Consider the following 8,154-nt stretch of genomic DNA (forward strand, 5'->3'; position numbering starts at 1 on the left):
TAAATTGCTAACCTCACTTGCCTTTAATCAACATCTAATAGATTTCACACCCCACAAGGCCTTTCCCAATCCTTGCTAGGTAAGTGTTACATAACTTCATAGCAGATCCTTTTGCATGTTTTTAAGGGCACACCACTGTGCTTTTTTTCCCCCCAGGCAATGCTCTCTTTTCTCATATGGAGCCAGCTTGCCCGATGCAACAACCATGTAGTGTCACTTCAGTAGACCCATATCTGTGATCAAACACACTTCTTACAATTTCTGTCACCCATGGGATCACCATCAAGCCCATTGCAGCAAAAACCAACCAGTATATGGCTTGTATGTTGCCTGTTGGTCACATATAACTGTGAAAAAGACCTGTTACTGTTCCATATACACTGAGCGGCCAGATTATTATGACCACCTGACATTTGTAGGCAAATTAGCTATAATTTGGCGCTGAAGTTTCTAGAGGGCCAGACCATAATAAATAGGAAAGCAGGTTGTTTACCACAACAGTAGAAGTGATTTTTTTTCTGAAGATATTGGTAAACAATGCGATTTAACAGCCTTTGAACGTGGGATGATTGTTGGCACTCGGAGCCATGGAGCGAGTATCAGCAAAACAGCAGAATTTGTTGAATGTTCAAGAGCAGCTGTTGTTAAAGTGTTTAAAGACTGGACTGTCAGCCGAAAATCTGGGTCTGAACGTGTGAATTGTGGCCATCAGCGACTAGTCAATGTTAGGGCAGAACGGAGAGTGGCAAGACTGGTACAAGACAACAGAAGGGCAACAGTGCAGTGTCAGATTCCTCGCATCACCTTTCAACATCTCGCGGAGTCACGAGGCGGGCCAACAAAGTCATCTCGTGGAGTCATCTCATGGCCCAACTGATGGGGTGGTCATAATAATCTGGCCACTCAGTGTATATGTAACGTTCAGGGAGCAACATATATGATTTGCTTTGAAATATAAAATGACCTTGTTGCTAAAATAGTTAAAATACAGACACACTGTAAAATAAGATGATTAACTCTGATCTTTCTAACAGTCTGTGAGTCCAGTATTCCCTCTCTTGCAGTGCTACAGCTTCTGATATATGACACTTCTGGGTGTGTTGCATATTTTGGTCCTCCACTGCGCACTGGTTCCTTCTACATCACTTCATGACACTGTACTGTAGTAATGAAGCAGCTTATGAGAGAAAACATAGCGTACAGTGGGAGATCAGGTGAATGTTGCATACTAGTGGCAGTGCAAAATGTATTATGCTTATATAGGCAATATTTATTCTCTGCTCTAGCTTACTTTAATCAAGCCAAAACTTTTATTCATCTTATTTTACAGAGTGCCAGTATTTTTGTTTAATGCAACTTTGAAACATTGCAGTTATGGCAGATTTAGAACATTAAAGTTTTATAAGCAACTCATTTTAAATATTCATGATTTTGCTTGGTTAATGGATATTGGCTTTGTACTCCTACAAAAGTCTTCTGTGAACCTAAAGGGAAATACAGAGATATATTCGCTAGTTAGTTACATCTGAATAAAAGATGTCGATCTTGTGCTGTTTGTTAGCATAAAGATACAAATAAATGCTTAGGGGGTCTGCTATTGCCAACTTCCTTCTGAAAATGCTTGTTGCTTGGCTCTTATACGGACCCACTGGTTTTAGTACTTTCTCAATCACTGGCATGAAGCTAAAATGCAGGTCAGGAAAGTCAGAATGAAAGCAAAATTCTTTGTCTACATACTTTTTCTGGTTCATTGACTCTAAAGTATTGAAAGAAGAGGACAGCAGGACAACAGGACAGCCACGCAATTAGCATTTGCAGAATGAGTTAGCAGTGGCTGCCTCTATACTTCTCTAAGGACAGGTATCCTTTAAAATCCATCTCCAGGCAAAACCTATACTCCCTCCCAACCTCCCTCTTAGTGATCCAGTGTTTTTTTTTAATACCTTGTGAAGCTTAGTATTATACAACTGGTGAAAGGATAATCCAGTGCTGACGCACCGGTCCCCTCACTTCCCATTACTGCAGTATTCCATCTGGAATAAACTCTGACACTAGACAGCCAATAGGTAGTGTCCACATCATCCTGGCAAAGATATGGACACCCGAAGAAGGACCCCACCCCCTGCACACAGAAGACGGGGGACTGGATTATCATGTGACCAAAGATTTAGGTGAGTAAGTAAGGGGCATTTGGGTAGTCTTTAATAGCTTTAATATACATATTGATTTTTCAAATATAATCAGGATTTTAGAACCCATTTTTTGGGTAGTTCAGAGGATATTGTCATCAATTTCACCCATTGTTAGCAATCTTCCGACTGATATGCCAACAATTTATAAATATAAGTTATAAAAGTCACCAAAGAAAATAAATAAAGATGAGTATTAAGGCTGATACTTTTATTCAGATTTTGTGCATTTTGTTGTTATACATTTTAGCAGACGCAATAAACAAAAGCTTTTCTTTTTATTACTTCTCATCTAGTTGTTTGGCTATAAAAAATTATAGAAATATTTAAAATGCACCTATTTCTCTACTATATCTGGATAAATTGTCAAACGATATAACGCTTAGCCCTAGAATCAACTAAGATGGCTAGCCGGATGAATATATCAATTCAATTAAAATGTTTAAGGACTTGTATACAATTTTATTTATTTTAACAAATTAACAATATATTTAACAAATAAGCAAAGCTGAATGGCTTTTTAACCTCTTACTTATTCCAACAACAGTAGGTGCAGTGTTCTTTTTTTATAGCTCGATGTAATATCCTATTTACATCTGTGTTGGTTAATTTAGGACTGATTACAACAGATTTCTGTTATCCCAGTTTATAGCAAAGATTTACAGAATTTGAAGTATATCAAAGGCATGAAAAGATGTGTGTGCCTGCTCAGTCCGTTACAGGCAGGCAGCATATACCAAAATGAAATGGAGGCATTCTGCCAAATTATTTCCAAGCAGCTGCTGCCAGTTTTGTTTCTCAAGTACGCAACTGACTTCCTGACTCCAGGAAAGGACAATCAGATATCTCTCTGGATCAATAACCTGCTGAGTATGTTTCTTAGTACTGTGCTCTCAAGTGCTGCTATTCCAGAGGCTAAGCCGATCACTGAATTCCGCAAGAAACCCTGTTAAGGGATTCATTACATAGGGAAGATTGCCTTCACTTTCAGTTTTAATAACTTGATGGAAAAAACACTTTCTCTAGATATAGACATGCAAAATGTATTATACTGTATAGGCAATATTTATTCTCTGCTCTAGCTTACTTAAATCAAGCCAAAACGTTTATTTTTGGATAACGTGGAAAATACTGCCATGTTTTTATTGTTGTATGTGTCTTTAATGGCGGCATTTTCCCTTCGCTTTCTGGCAGTAGAGGAAGTGAAAGAAAATCTTTCCAACTGGTACACAGAGAAGGACACAAACACATTATTATTAGATTGAGGAAGAAATCAAAGAAAAAGGTGCAAGAGCAGATTTTTTAGGTACCAAAAAAAGGTCTTATTTAAATGATAAATATATAATATTGATTTGAAAGAGCCTTCAACCAATATTCCAATTTTACACAGACTCCAATTATTTTGTCCCCATCCAACGCCTACTCAATGTCAGCACATGTAAATTCAGTTCTACCGTATACAAAGATTACATAAAGAATCAAATGTTGTGTGTTTGCTGATTAGGCAGATGACCGGGGTTCTTTTTCCAGCATTTCTGATATAGAGAAGCAAAATTCTATATCTGAGAAATGCGTAGAGAAAAAACGCCTGGTCAGCAAACACACAACATTTGCAACATTTGATTTTTTTATGTGATCTTTGTATACTGTAGAACTAAATTTATATGTGCGAGCAGATGTTGGTTAAGGACAGAAAAATTGGAGGCTGTGTAAAATAGGAATATTGATTGAAGGCTGTTTGTAAACCAATACATATATATAGATCTAGATCTAGATCTATATAGATCTAGATCTAGATCTATATAGATCTAGATCTAGATCTATATATATTGCATCTATCTGCTTTTTGCCAAGAACAAAAGCCTTTTGACACTTGTCCTCAATATGGCTGGATAAACAGTCTACTTTACATGACTCTAGAAAGGTATATGTGACAGCAATGATTTAGGGGACTTTATTTATGACAGGTGTAGATACTGTTCACTTAGAAATGTGAATGTTCACTTTACTGTGTGAATGTTCCCTTAGTCTGAAAACCCAAACATGTGTAAGGGAAATTAAAAATACACAGGGGTATTTACTAAAGGGTGAAGAGTTTGGAGAAGGCAAGAGTGAACAATCTAGGACAACACAGCTGATTTGGAAAAATTCTCCAATTCTGCTCACTTTCCAGTTCAGCTATTTTGGCCTAGATTGTTCACGTCTCCTGCCTTCTCCAAACTCTTCACCCTTTATTGAATAACCCTGTTTGTCTTGGTATCTAAAAAGTATGCTCTTTCACTTTTTACTTTGATTTCATCATATTTATGGATATGGTACCCTGGATAGCAACCCGCATATATTATCCTATTGATGTAGAGTGAAGAATATTTGGTTGTCCTTTGCCTTAATTTCCCCGTAACAACTGCAACCCTCATTTCTTGTATAGACATCAGAGGGACAGGAGGTCAGGGAAAATCTTCTCAATGGGGTCGGAGACAGAACTAAACACCTTACTGAAATTTTTATGTTAAACTCTGTTTATTGAGCTCAGAGAATACATACAGTTTTTTATAGAATTATTGCATATACAGTAATGACAGCAATTGTTCAGTATCCATGTTAAAGATATTAATAAAACTGTAAAGCAATGACAGTCTTCTTCAATCATTCTGCACAAATACACAAGCAAAGTTAGTTAAAATATAAAAGGGATCATATATATTAGCTATACCTTCATGTGCAAAAAGAGTATAAACTTAAAGTGTATTTTTTATGTTGCTTTGTACCATGGATCTCTGCTTTGTGAAATTTAAGAGGGCATTTTCAGAAATAATAAATTACCTTCTCAAGAATTTGATTAGTTAATGCTAGCCATTGGTACACTTTTGGAGGGATGGAGTCATCCATTTAATTGTGATAATCTTGCAGGCCATATATAGGGTTTCCCTTACAAAAATTCTAGTATAATGCGGCCACAGCTCTTTGCAAACTATACAAACTTCAGGAGTGAACAGTATAGAGATTGGCAGCATGGAGGATAGTATATCAACCACTTGAGACCAATAAGCAGATGTTGCTGGGCAGTACGTACAAAATCCACCTGTGGGTGAGTACATTTCAGCCAATTTGCAGTATTCAAACAACTCATTTTAAGTAAGTGAGCAGGAGAAAGGGATGTCTGATGAACTTTAGTGAAATCTTAACTCTTCCCAACTCTATTCAAATGTCAGGAGAAATTGGCTAGATTGAAGCTTTAACCTCTTGCCATCCGCCCGTTAAGAAAAAATGGACGGACGGCGGACTCGCATCAGTGGGTTGCCGTCTCCAGACGGCATTTTTTTCCTGCTCGCACGCGCCCCCTAGCGCACGGGCAGGAAAGACCCGCTTGTTTTTACAGTCGTTAACAGCTGTTTTACATACAACCGATCAGCGGCTCTATAGCCGCCGATCGGTTGTATGGCGCGATTTTGTCGCCGCCCCCCCTCCTGACCCCTCACCCTCAATCCCGGGATCCGCTACCCCATCTGTGGCCCGGGACTGGCTCGGGAGGGCGTCAGGAGGAAGAGGGAGGGAGATCAGTTCCTTGCTGATCTCCCTCCGTGCTGTAAATGCAGAAGTGATGTGTAATACATCACTTCCGCATTCACCTGTCAGTCATCTGAAATATAAGGGAAACGTTTTTTTTTTTTGTAAATGTCTGTAAAAAATAAAAAACCCAGTGGTGATTAAATACCACCAAAAGAAAGCTCTATCTGTCCCCAAAAAAGGGTATAAAATTCATTTCAGTACAGCGTTGCATGACAAAAAAAATGTCAGTCAAAGTACCGCAGCGCTGAATACTGAAAAATGGCCTGGATGAGAAGGGGGTTTAACACCCCGGACTTCAAGTGGTTAAATAATCTTAAGCTGGGTACACACAGAGCGAATTCTTGCTGAATCAGGCAAAATTTGATCCGTTGGTGACCCTATTCCCTCAACAGAAGTTGATGATTGGATTGACTTTATTGTACGAAAATGTTGGAAAATCCTCGGCTGAATGCTGCAAGCACCATTCGGGCATTTTGACAGAGGTCAGCGTCGCTGTCAGAATACAAAGCACACAGTGGGAGGTTTGTATTCTGTTTAGCGTGGATGAAGGAATCTGTTATATTTTTTCCTGATATAAATATGACCGTGTATACCCTACTTTATAGAGTATTTTGTTTATCTGCCATTTTCTTGCATGTGTTTATGAAAACAGTGCTGCTCATTCATTGAAGTTTTGAGCAGTGCATCAAGTGTTATAACCTGGGTGACAGAGAATTGGAAAATGGGTTATTAGAGTTATACAAATTCTTCCAGTATGTCAGAAAATGCCATCAATATGAGTGTAAATTGTTTGCAATAGTAGTGATGAACAAAATGATAGTAAAAATTGCAAATTTTACACTCTGTAGCAAGTAAACTGTAAAACCAATAACAGTATCTGATCCGGTAGAAAACCCCATGCATAAGCATTCCTGCAGTTAGGCTGCATTCACACCTCACAGTTTTAGGAAGTGCGGGTAAATTAAAAAAATCCTGCTCAGAGCATCTTTGGTGCAGTTTCAACAGTACAAACGTTTTATATGTATGAACGGTAACACACGTACAATGCACATTGAAAACACTGCGGTTTACACCACTGTATTTTGGTAACACCTGCACTGCGTGAAAAAAGCAGAGGTGTGAATGGAGAAAGCACATTGGGAAGGAAAACACTTTTATAGCATCAAAAGGTTTTTTGTGAAGTAAAATGAAGATTATAATTTTATTTAGTGGTCAAAAAAAAATGAGCTACATAATTTGCCCATTTGTGGATTGAGGCAACCCAGTTTGAATCATGATTGATTGGAATTGAGCTTTTTATCTGTATCATTGTTGGGCAACTGCAGCAAACATTAATTGAACTCCGGGCAGGTATTAAAAATTGAGCAATTAACAAAGTTATATATTCCTAAAAAAGTCATTAAATGTAATTTAATGCCGCCTTCACCTTCGTAACATTTCCAAAACGCCCCTTCCTAACCAATGAAACCACAAAGCTCACTTGTTATCTCTCGTCTCAACTATTGCAACTCCCTCCTCATTGGCTTACCTCTACACAGGCTATCCCCCTTCAGTCTATCATGGATGCTGCTGCTAGACTCATCTACCTAACCCACCGCTCAGTGTCTTCAACCCCCCCTCTGCCAATCTCTCCACTGGCTTCCAGTCACCCAAAGGATAAAATTCCAAATATTAACAACCACTTACAAAGCCATCCACAACTCTGCCCCATCTATATCTCCAACCTTGTCTCAAAGTATCACTCTAACCGTCCCCTTTGCTCTTCCAAGACCTCATCAATTCCATCCATGCACGCCTCCAGGACTTTTCTAAAGTCTCTTCCATCATTTGGAACTCTTTACCCCAACCTGTCCGTCTATCTCCTACTCTGTCTGCCTTTAGGAGATCCCTAAAGACTCATCTCTATCCCACCTCAAACTAACCACTCAACCATCACATTCTCAAACAAATCATTCCCACACAGCTACCACCTCTTGTATAACTTGCCCCTTCCTTTTAGATTGTAAGTTCTCGCGGACAGGGCCCCCTCCAACTTGTCTTGATTTGTATTGTAACTGTAATGCCTTCCTTATATTGCAAACTGTTGGCTCTATGTAAATCCTGTATTATTATAATAATATAATATAATAATAATTTTGAATGCAACTAGTGCAAGTACCCCAAATGTGTCTTTATACTGTATATCCCCACTAAAACCCCATACAGCAGTGTTAGGGAAAGGAAAGATGTGCTAGGGGGCAATCCGACTCTGCTGCAGTAAACATGTGATGGCAGTAAACATGTTGACAGGAGCATAGAGCAGAGTGAACAGAATCATGACTGATCAATGTCCTGCTACTGCTTCATCAGCAGGCTGGGGTTGTTCTTTACCAAACTGCATTGTTGCTACTTGGCT

General features: G+C 38.8%; 1 protein-coding gene across 1 annotated transcript in view; it reads left to right on the forward strand.

Annotated features, from left to right (window-relative positions):
• SFMBT2 (Scm-like with four mbt domains 2) overlaps window positions 1-8,154 on the forward strand; it is a 128,561-nt gene that overhangs the window by 96,161 nt on the left and 24,246 nt on the right. The window lies entirely within an intron of this gene.

This window comes from Nanorana parkeri, unplaced genomic scaffold (assembly GCF_000935625.1).
Source record: "Nanorana parkeri isolate BGI_ZX_2015 unplaced genomic scaffold, ASM93562v1 scaffold27, whole genome shotgun sequence".
Classification (NCBI taxonomy): domain Eukaryota; kingdom Metazoa; phylum Chordata; class Amphibia; order Anura; family Dicroglossidae; genus Nanorana; species Nanorana parkeri.